The 9,609-nt window shown below is 39.9% G+C and overlaps 1 long non-coding RNA gene across 1 annotated transcript; it reads left to right on the forward strand.

The window, feature by feature from the left end:
- Positions 1–1,565: 1,565 nt before the first annotated feature.
- LOC148590027 (uncharacterized) lies at positions 1,566–4,598 on the forward strand. The gene is made up of 2 exons (XR_015914379.1): positions 1,566–1,778; positions 4,428–4,598. It is a non-coding gene; the product is annotated as an uncharacterized LOC148590027 (long non-coding RNA).
- The last annotated feature ends 5,011 nt before the right edge of the window (positions 4,599–9,609 follow it).

Consider the following 9,609-nt stretch of genomic DNA (forward strand, 5'->3'; position numbering starts at 1 on the left):
GGCCTCTGTCTTTGCCAGCAACCATCCAAACCCAAGAGAAGAGCGAGGAGGTGGATCTGGAAAACACAGTCCAGCCTTTGCAAGCACAGGAGCCCAGAAGCTTAGAACAACTTGCAGACGTTTTGTTACCTCCCAATGGCGTTACCTCCAAAACGTCCCATGCTGGGACTTTTCTGTGCGCCGGCAGTGAGCTCCAAGCAGGGACTGTGACAGTAGTATCCATTCCTCCTCCGCCGCCTCTGCCACTTCCACCGCCACCCCCACCGCTGCCTTCCAAGGAAGATGGCAGCAAACTCCCAGAGAAACCGGAGAGCCTCGCGAAGCGGCAGAGCGAGGAGAAGGGCGTGCAGCACTCTCCCGGCGGCCCCGCTGCCCACCTGCTCGACAGCAGCCAGCTGATCAGTGCCAAGAAGAAGCTGAAGAAGACGGGTGATCTGGAGGGTTTGCAGAGGAGGAGAGGTAATGCTTCTTTTGTTGCAATGTGTTTAACTGTAATGCACCAATTCCTCTTTTGAATTGCTATCTAGAAAAGTCTATGCTCTGACTAGTCATGCAAAAATAGAGCACAAGGCTGAATTGGGAGATATGTTTGTTACAAATTCATTATGTGATTCTGTACTAATTATTTTTAGCCATCTGTTTATCTTTTATCACATATATAAAATGGGTAGAGGAAATTAGCAAATATGAAATCAAATTATATCCTCCCTCTTGATAGGATTGTAAATACCTGCATCTGCCCTCTACCTGTTGCTCTGTTTTTCCATAAGTTTTAGAATGTTCCAAACCACTTTAGAAGTCTCTCTTCTTTGACAAATGAATGTTTTAAGACCTTTCTTCTCCCCTTCAAACATACAATCCTTTTCTTCCTCGATTTCAAGTCTTTTTATCTTGTCTGTTCCTGTAAGTACCCTTAGTCAGATGGACAAAGTCCACTCACAAATGCAAAGTGTTTTTAAAAAAGTATTCTACAACAGACATAGAGGAACTGGAGATGGATATTGATCTATTGATTTGATATGTTGATGTGTGTGCTGTGCTGCGCTACATGGTGTGCAGTGTTGTACCGTGAGTATTATGCTACATTCTCTGACGTAGAGATCTTACCTACTTCCAGCTCTTCAAAGAGCTAAGTCCTGATTTTATTTCTGCGCAAAGCTAGATTCAGGTTGGTGAGAAAGGAAGGACTAGTGATAAAATAGTAACTGTTACTTTTCTGCTTTCAATAATTGAGGGATTTGTATAATCCACTTTTGACCTGGTAATGAGGAAGATAATTGTGGAGGCCAAAACCAAAATACGCCTACATAATGCTGAAATTGAAAATACTGGTCTCCTTTATACTTATCCAACTACTCAATTAATTGCACGTAGCTACTTTTTCTTCTATAGGAAATATAAATGAAGACTGTGACTGAATAAATTTAGTAAAAATAATACTGAAAGTCTTTTGATTTACTGCAGTGAGTTCCCCGATGGATGAAGTATTGGCTTCCTTGAAGCGTGGTAGCTTTCACTTGCGAAAAGTTGAACAGAGAAGTCTCCCTCCTTTTCCTGACGAAGATGATGATAGCAATAACATCTTGGCACAGATCAGGAAAGGCGTGAAACTGAAGAAAGTGCAGAAAGATGTTTTGAGAGAATCTTTTACAATTCTGCCTGATACTGACCCTCTGACAAGGAGCATCCATGAAGCATTGCGACGAATTAAAGAAGCATCACCGGAATCAGAGGATGAAGAAGAGAGTTTGCCTTGCACAGACTGGGAAAATTAACCTGTAATTAACCTTAGTTTTTTTTTTTTTAATATTTCTTCAACACTTTTTGTATAACAATAGCTGCTAAAGCTTCAGGTTATGCGTTCTAGGAGACTTAGTATGAATGCAACTAAATTATCTCTGACCTCCAAACTGATAAAAAGTGCAAATATGAACTTCGTATCACTGACTTTTTAGAAGAATTTAAGGTTTATAGAAAGAAAGAAAACTTTTTCTTAGGCACCATCTTAGCCTTTTTCTTTGTCTGAATACTTTTGCTGAATATTAACAGATCTGCTCCTGCAAAAAGCTCTATTTAGTAAATTGAAGGAACTATTTGCAGCTTACAAAAAAAAAAAAAAACTTTTAAAAGCTTTTAGGTGACAATGCAGCACAATCACTCTTGGACATACCCTGTATTTCAGATATTTCCTAATTGCTTCTGGCACTGTAAAAGATGTAGTGTGTTTAAACACTTCTTCAGCCTGAATAGCCCCAAATCGAGGCTGACTAGATTCGACCACTGTACGCACTGAAATCTCCTGGGTTATCATCCTTTGTGGCTGGCTCTTTGATAGCTTGCTTTCAAATCTGTGAATGTTCATTGTGACTTCATTGAATTTCAGGAATATAAACAGTAAATTTGCAAATACAACTTCTGCTATTCATGCAAATCCCACCAGCTTACATTATATTAAACTTCAGTGTCTGAAACTAGAGAGATTTGACTTGAGCAGATTAAGTTAATGAGTTCAGAACAAACCAAAAATTGGCAAGAGATTAATTTTCATAATTAAAGCAGCACTAGTAGCACAAAGACTCAATTGCAATGTGTACAACACTTCCTCTGTGGTGGTTCTTTCCTGCTACTGGCACATGGATGAAATTGTGTAAATAAAGGGTTCCTGTAAACTTTTCTGCAAATACCTAAATTTTAGAGGGGGGGGGGGGAAGAGAGATGTATGACAATCTCAAGAATTTAAAAACCTGTTTTTAGAAATCAAAGGATATTTAGAAAGAATGGAAAATGAATATAAACATTGCAAAGCACCTAGCAGTAGGAAGAATAAAAAAAATGTTTCTGAATGTTTGCAGGGAGGCAGTTCTACCCTGGTTAGTTATTAGCGGAGCTGGGGAGTGACAGTGTAGAGTGTACAGCAGTTGGAAAAGTGATGGTGACTTTACCCCATCATCTCCTGTGCTTTGTGTGGATAACATCCCCTGTTTCAACCTGTTCCGTTGGTATCGTTGGTATGCTATTTCAAAACAGCATTATAAATTTTTTAAAAAGGAAAATAAATGATGTCTTTATTTCCTCATGAAGTAGCTGTTGACCATCCTAGTAATTTAATGCTGTTTAATTACAGCATGCTGCTTCTACAGCAAATGTACTGCTAGTTTGGAAAATCCAGGAGTGGAATTGTACTTAACTCTTGCTGAAACTCCCAGTGGACATAAAAATGCAAGGAATATATACAAGAGTGGTATGAATTGTTTTAATCTAATTGGTGGGCCTCTGAATGTTTTCCAGTGGCAGTACATTCTCATTTAGAAATGTTACTTATTCACTGCTGGACAATATACCTGCATATGGGTTTTACCTTTTGCAGCCCCTTAGGAGGGACTCAGGGTGCAGGTTGAAATGGGCTGCTGTGAGGTACCTTTAGGGCCCCAGTGGCTGTCTCGTTTTCAGGACATTTTGTGTTGAATGTCAAGTGTTCTGCCAGGCCTCAGCTACGGCCTTTTCCCCCTGTAAGGCTGCAGTCCTGCCAGTGTGGAGGTATGAGTGAGCTCCCTGCAGGCTTTCCACACAGCCGAGACTTGCTTTCTCTCCCCAACTTCATATGTTATTAGGGAAACATGGGTTATTTGGGTTATTTATTTTTTAGGTTATTTAGGTTATTTAACAGATAGTGCAGATGATTTAAAAAAAAAAAAAAACAGTTGGGTGACAAGTCAGAAAGTAAAAGCTTGCCCATGTAATGGAAGTGCATGAAATAATCTGATTTTTAGAAAAAGACTGAAACATAGTCCTAGTGAAATTCAGCTAAATAAATACTTTTCACATAGGTGAGTGTGCTTACTTGGGCATGCGAAGTGATTACCCAGAATTCATTACACAAGAATAAAATCTATTAAGTTTGTGATAGAAATGGCAGAAGGTCTTTGTTGTTGTTGTTGTTGTTGTTGTTTTAACTTTAAGGTTAGCAGTTTAATGCCATGCTTTATTAAGAAGATTGTGTTGATTTTTAAATTTTAATTTTTTAAAGTTAAATTTTAAATAAGAGATTTTTAAATCTCTTTCTTTGCTCTACTGGCAAAGAAACACTTGTATAGAGATGTTTAGAAAACTGAAAACAGTTATACAAAAGTATATGGACATGTACATTACATAGTTTAATATATATGTTTAATATTTATACATCCTTATTGGCTAAATGTAGAGCAGTTGTTAGTTATTTGCCTTAAGAATTAAAGTTAAATCTGATTTTTGATGTATGTTTATCAAATGCAGAAAAGTGTCTTAAAGTACGTGCAGCAGTGGAGGGGGGGGGGGGCTCTGCTCAGCTCTGCATGCCTGGGTTTGCCTGATGCCTTCAATGAGGGGATCTGTTCTGCTCTTTAGCTTTTCAGCAGTTCCTTTTGTTTTTGTTCTGTTTCCTTAAACAGGTGATTCACAGCCACTGAAGTGAAAAAAAGCAACCCCAGTGGAAGATTACTTTCCCTCTTCATCTCTGAAAAACTCAGAGCCAACAGTTTTGACCATCAGTTCCACAGTAGGCTTTCTTTGGCAAAGAAATAGACTTTCTTTGACAAATGATTCAGTATGTGTGTGTGTGTGTGGGGGGGGGGACAACAGCCTGAAATGTGGATTTTCAGGTCACTTTTTTTCTTTAATTTGTTCAAAAAATTCTGAGTTGGACAGCAAGCTAAGTTGTTTAGATGTGCATTTTTATAAACAAAGAGTGGAAGATGTTTGGGATGCTCACCCAGTTCTTAAGCACTTTTAATATTTGTGTGAGTAATGAACGTGTGGCCAGTTAAGCGAGAAAGGGTTTTGGAGAGGGGAGAAAACTTGTTGTTAGAGTAACCTCGGCGTTCAGTTAAAAACATCAAAACAGCTATAAAGCCTGCCATTCACTGCACTAAATATATCACCTGCTTGAAAACTGACTGAATAGCTCCTTGCAGCAAAGCTTGCTAAATAGCAGTGCTATATTGCAGAAAAGAGCAGAACTGCTAATTTACCAGCATGGTTGCACTACAGTAGCTGAAATTCAGTATTGTGCAACTACAATGTTTTTCTTCTTAGTGTGAAGAAGTGTATGTCAGTATGAAAACCAACAGGTGACTACAGTGTGTTGACTACAGTGTAAGGAGAATTAAGGATTGAATTCAGTACGTATTTGAGAGTGTGTTGTTCCCAGCGTGGTGCATTTTGCAAGGCATACTGCAGCGCCTTTTTAAAGGACATATGTAGAATCATAGAATGCTTAAAGTTGGAAGGGACCTCTAGAGGTCATCTAGTCCAACCCCCTGCACACGCAGGGTCACCTAGAGCACGTGGCACAGGACTGCATCCAAGCGGGTTTTGAAGATCTCCAGAGAAGGAGACTCCACAACCTCTCTGGGCAGCCTGTTCCAGTGCTCTGTCACCCTCACTGGTAAGCAATTTTTTCTCAAGTTCCTGTGGAACTTTTGGTGCTTCAGTTTGTGGCCATTTCCTCTAGTTCTGTCAGTGGCCACCACTGAAAAGAGGCCAGCCCCATCCTCCTCACTGCCTCCCTTGAGGTACTTATAGACACTGATCAGATCCCCTCTCAGCCTTCTCTTCTCCAGGCTGAACAGGCCCAGCTCCCTCAGCCTCTCCTCATAGGGCAGATGTTCCAGGCCCCTGATCATCCTTGTAGCCATCCTTTATACTCTGTTTTCTCTTCAGACCGTATAAATATAGTCTTACACCTTTTTAAAGTAGACATTTTCATGCGTTTTAAAAATAATATTTAGCTATGCTGAACCAAGTTAATTATAATTTAATCATTTGTTATAAGAAGCAATATTTTTAATTTCATACTTAAAAATATTTTTCTCTTGGTTAGAAATGGCTTTTGTTTGATTACTATAAGTAGCCTTCTTTAGAAACAATCAAAGCACTTAATACTTCAGTTGTGAAAATTATGCTTTTTTATTCCTGACCGTATGCATATGGGACACTGGCAGAATTCCAAGTCAAGGGAAAGTAGGATGATTTAACATAGAGGTGTAGTGGTCCTCTTGCACAGAGTTTACGTCCACAGTTTATCACAGTGTTGTGCTCTCTCCAAGTAGTAGCTCCATGCTCTAGCGCTCAAAAAAAAAAGTCTGCATCCTACACCAGATATCTGTAAAAATAAAGTATTCTGATCATACGTTGTGTTCTTTTGTGGCTGCATCAGGGTAGAATTCAACATACTTCACTGTGTTATTTGTAAAGAAACATTATGGCTCTGAGCACTGTATTCTGTAAAGTCTACTATTAAAGTAACAACAGGAGTATTATTGAAGATGCAAGGTCATGAGAAGAGGAAGCAGAAACTCTTACTTCTTAACGTAGCCCTTAATTCCATTTGTTGCACTAAATTTCAGGAGCATAATTTGTAACTCAAGGTTACTCACATGTGTAAGCAGATACTATTTTCATTGTGACGCTTATGTAATTACGTTACCTGTATTGATTTTTTTTTGGTAATGATTTCATAAATAAGTATGACCAATATATTGTTATGGTTAGTGCTAGAGAAATAATGTTAAGAGCAAGTAAATATATTTTCTTTGCAATAGCAAAAGAAAAGGAATAAATAGAAGCACCTTACTGGGAGAGTGTGGTGCATAATTCGACTGCTACTGGAGGTGAACACATTTACGTGTTTGTGTTGTGAGTCAGGTCGTCTCTCCTCTGTGGCCCAGCACTTCACAACTTGGCAGAAAAGGTCTTCTTTCCATTCTCAAATGTGAATGCTCTGATGTACCTCTAATATGGAAAATGACCAAGCAATGAATTTTACTATTCTGAGTGTAATATCAATGTAGACTATTATTAAAAGCTGACATCTAAGGCTATTAACCAGTAGGGTGTCCATTTGGAAAAAAAAATAAGAATTATGATTGCTGTTTTGAGGAGTAATCATGTAACAGAGCAGAGACTTTTATTCAAGAGACCTTCACCAATTCAGTAATTAATTTGCCTTAGACTAGCTTAATTAAGATTCCTTTAAGATTTTTTGTTTTTGATTTCTGAATTGGGGAATAGGTGTTGGAACTAGAGACACTCAGCATTTCCTAACATGTTACTGTGGTTGCTGTATATGTTTTGGATTTCATTTTACATATTTACAAATAACTCAAGACTCTCAAGCTCAAGAAATAACAGACGGTTGTTGATTGTCTTGCATGAATGAAACCAGGGAGGGTTAATGAAACTAACTTCTTTTTAAGCCTGTTGAATAAATGTCACAGAACGAGTGGTGGTGGGGGTGCTTGTGAGAAAGAAATAGGAATAGGTTTTATTGGTAATGACAATGGTTTCACGAGTTTCTATGGCAAGGTCACTTATTAGTTATTGCATGGAGGTTCAAGACACACACAATTATCAAGGACACCCTCCTGTTGGGTCACAAGGTTCAGATTGGACCCCCTTTGCTTTCCAAACTCCTTCTGAGAGGAGTCTGGGTGCGGCTGGATCCAGTCCTAGTCCCAGACCTGGTCAATGGTTTATGTTGAAGGGATTTGTGCACAGTTACAAAGTAAAGATTACAAATTCAAAAAGAGAAAGGCGCGCTATAGTCACTTACCACAAATCTGTAGTGGGAAGGATCTCTTAACCTCGAGGAGTATCCTTGAGAGGTGTCCCTGCTCAAGGGGAGATCCCTGCCTGCAGCCCGCTGCCATGCAAGGAAAGCTCAATGGGCTCTCGGGCTGTCCCCATGTTTATAGGATAAGATGATTGACTAATAGTCATTCTTTCAATTCAGAAATGACTGTTGGCTGGTGTACTCACAGTTAGCCTTATCTCCCCATCAGGATAGGGCCATCAGGACTGTTATTGATGGTTAATGTCTGAGTGGGGGAAGAAATCAGGGAGGCAACTACCAGGATCAGATAATGTGGTAGTTAACACCTGAACAGGGCTACGTGTGAGAAGTCAGGATGAGCTGGGGAAGGAGCATATCTGTCACACTCCACCCCGTGACTATAGTCAATTCATCTTATCATCACAGAGTGGTGGTACGGTCACCTCTTGCCTCTGTGCCATAAATAGTGTATTGATAATTTTTGCATTTACAGGTCCATGGCAAGTGAACATAGTTAGCATAAGGTAGTGCTATTATGTACTAATTTATACATTTTGGCTGGTTGAATTTTGGTTATTTGTTTTGTCATGTACCAGACCTTTATATACAATATGATTATAAGTAATAGACCTAATAACACTAACGCTAGTAAAATCACAATCGGATAAAGCATGAGATTAAAAATTCCCGTTGCTGTTGGCGACCATCCGAGAAGGGTTTCCCACCAGTGGTGTTCTCCATCCCTTTTCACTCTTTCCAGAACACAGTGTATTTCTTCTGTATCATGATGAACAGTGATTAGAGTCCTTTGTCCATTGTCCTGGATGCGTTTCTGTACTTGATGCAGGCCATCGTGGTGTAGCAGTTTTTTTCACCAACATAAGGTTCATTCCAATGGGGGCAGGCATTAGAATTAATTCCCGTACTTCCAGTATACGTAACACGAGCATGTGACCATGGCCACTCTGGGGTTCTTTGATCACAGGTCAGTACTATTGCCAGAATTTGGAATAGCAACATGAATACAGCATTTTAGAAGCTTGTTTCGGTGGGGTGAGGCCGAACAGGTTACCCCATTTTAAACAGAAGGAAAAATCCATCGTGCACTAATTCTGTGTTTTGCACCACTGCTATCAGTAGCTTCCCAGGCAAGGGGGCCATGAGGTTTAGTTAAAGAGTCATGGGCACAGTACCAATGGATGGTAAATTGACCATCACAGGCTGTCCTGGCTGTAATGTTGTTGGATATCCTCTTTTACCTCTAGGTTGAGCACTAAGCTCAGTTTTCACAAAGAATGCTCAGCTTACAGGGCTTCCAGTAGGCCCATTACGATTATTTGTTGGAGCACTTTGGGAAGTCGGATATCCCATTGGGCCTTGTGTGGGTTGAGGCTCCTTTTCAACAAGCCATTAGCTCTTTCTATCATCCCATTTGATTGGGGATAGTATGGGGTGTAAAATACCCACTGAATTCCTTCTTGCTTTGCCCAGTCTTGCACTTCTTTACATGAGAAGTGTGAGCCATTATCACTTTGGATAATATCAGGAGTAGGTAGGTGTGAGAACCAAGACAATAGTCCTTGCACAGTACTCCGCCCATTGGCTTTTCTACACTTAGCTGCCAGAAGCAACCCGGAGACCACTTCCACTCCTGTGAGGATGTATTGATATCCTGCAGAGGATTTGAATGGTCCGATATAATCAATTTGCCATGTAGACCACAAAGGTTTCCCCTCATTGATATGTAGAGGTGGAGCTTTAAGGTTGCAAGCAGATCATCCTGCTAATCTGCACTGAGGATACTTGGTGAGAATAGTTTCACAAGTTTTCCTGTTTATGGGCCACCCTCTACTCTGTGCAGCAAAGTGCTTCCTTACCAGTGTGACCTAGGTTTTGATGTAACCATTCTCCCAACCGATACCACTCAGGATCTAAGGTGATTTTCCTAATTTTAGTCAACTCATCTACTTTTTGATTCCACTTTGTGGCTGGTTGATTATCCTTAGCATGAGCTTTCACCC

This window comes from Tinamus guttatus, unplaced genomic scaffold (assembly GCF_059628265.1).
Source record: "Tinamus guttatus ecotype Peru unplaced genomic scaffold, ASM5962826v1 Tinamus_guttatus_pri_ptg001831l, whole genome shotgun sequence".
Classification (NCBI taxonomy): domain Eukaryota; kingdom Metazoa; phylum Chordata; class Aves; order Tinamiformes; family Tinamidae; genus Tinamus; species Tinamus guttatus.